Below are 1932 nucleotides of genomic sequence, written 5' to 3' on the forward strand. Positions count from 1 at the left end.
TCAGACGCACACACACACGCACACACACACACAGCGCACCCGAACAGGCTCGTATCAAAGTGTAGCATGCATTGGGACAGACAGAGCAGAACAAGTTAATTTGTACAGTGCCAAGAAACACTAATTTCACTGAGCATTTGTAAATTCCCACCATGGTAGGAAAAACACGGTGCCAGTGTGAACAACAGCTCAGAGCGCTGACAGGCCGACAGCTACACGTACTGGCGTGCACGTACGGCTGCCGCGCGGCGGTTTGGCTGTGGAGATTAAAAGGGAATAAAAAGTTGATTATTAATTAGACAGAACAGCTAAGTTGCTGCAGCTGAAATATGTAAATAAATAAAGACCTTCTGAATGGGACAAAGGGAACGTAGCACTTGTGTTTGATTTGTTTTAAAGGCAGAAAATATGTCATACTGTTACACAGTAAACTATTTAAAATATTAAATCTCAAAGTCATGTAAAGTAGTTATACAAAATGTAATTTTACTTATGATATCCTTTTTATTTTCAGATCGTTTCCAATGTCCAACAGCATCAATTTCACACTGTACTTCACACAGTGTTTGAATGTATTACTAGAATATTTTTTGTTTTCTTTGCTAAATCTTTTTGCTTTTTCTTTTTGAAATCTTTCCTTTCTTTATATAGTCTTTCAGAAGCACTCATCTCAGGATTTTAATAATCTTTTAGTTGGTGACTGGCTTTCGTTGCTCCTAAAATATTTCATCATCACTCAGGATGAAGTCACTGGGGGCTCACCTTTTAATGGTTAAAGTTGTATGTGACTGACAGAACAACGTTTATTAATCTTGCAGATTTTTCTCTTGTGGAGTTCCCCATGGCTCAATTACAGGCCTCCTTTAGTTTTCACCTTACGTGCACCCTTAAGGCTCCATAAATAAAAACGTGTTTCATTACTATTCTAAACAAATGGTCTTGAAACTTGGCTGGTTTTCCCTCTATCTGAGCTTTTAAACATTCATACACATTTCTTTTAAATAAATAAACAATAAAACTAGAAAACGAAATTTGGTTTTATCTATTTCTTTTGTAATTTCTTCTTCTGCAGACTTGAAAAAATACAAAAAAAGCATCTATCACCTATTCCAGTGTTATTAGGCAAAACATTCGACTGCAGCTGATTTCAACTCAAGGGTATTCCAGCACTTTCTGTGGTGACTGGGTTCTAGTTTGTTCTACAATTTATCACTCGCTTTTACTTTGGGTTTTTTTTGTTTCGTTTGTTTTTTTTTATTTCCATATGTTCTAGCTTTAGCCTTTTTTCTGCTGTCTGATAAATCCTTGTGACCTTTATGGTTGTTGGAGAGTCTCTAAATGAGACCTGCAAATGGTTTATAAATCCAGATCTCAGGCCAACGTCTTCCTCCTCCTCCTCAGCTGCGACCTACTGGCAGAAAACTTAGTGACCTCCTTTATTGCCCTTCTAACTATAACTAATGGTTTTAGTTGCAATCAATATTTCTATTTTTACAGTAGAGGTTCATTAAATCCGTAGGCCATTACACACCACCTCTCCGATCCAGTTTTTGTCCAGTTCTCACACTGTGGTCTTGTAAAAATAAGTTAATTAACCACATGCCATAGCAGTTTGGTTGAGCTTTAACACGACTCTGACCACATGGTGCTTTTTGGTGTTATGAATTGTTGGCATTTAACAAACGCAGCATCGCAAATATAAAATCCTGACCTGTTAAGAATGACAGATAGTCTGTGGCAGCCGGTGCACTTTTGACCCTTTCCTATTTACTGATCTTCAGATGTATTCATCTGGGTTAATTGGGCTTCCACTTCAAAACTGTAATAACATCAGTTCACTTGAGAGTGAATGTGTGCATACTGTAAGTGATTGTGTGCGAGTGGTGGTCTATACGCGCTCTGTTTTCTCCGCTGTCCCAGATACGGCCAAGT

This window comes from Cynoglossus semilaevis, chromosome 20 (assembly GCF_000523025.1).
Source record: "Cynoglossus semilaevis isolate Cse_v1.0 chromosome 20, Cse_v1.0, whole genome shotgun sequence".
Taxonomy (NCBI): Eukaryota; Metazoa; Chordata; class Actinopteri; order Pleuronectiformes; family Cynoglossidae; genus Cynoglossus; species Cynoglossus semilaevis.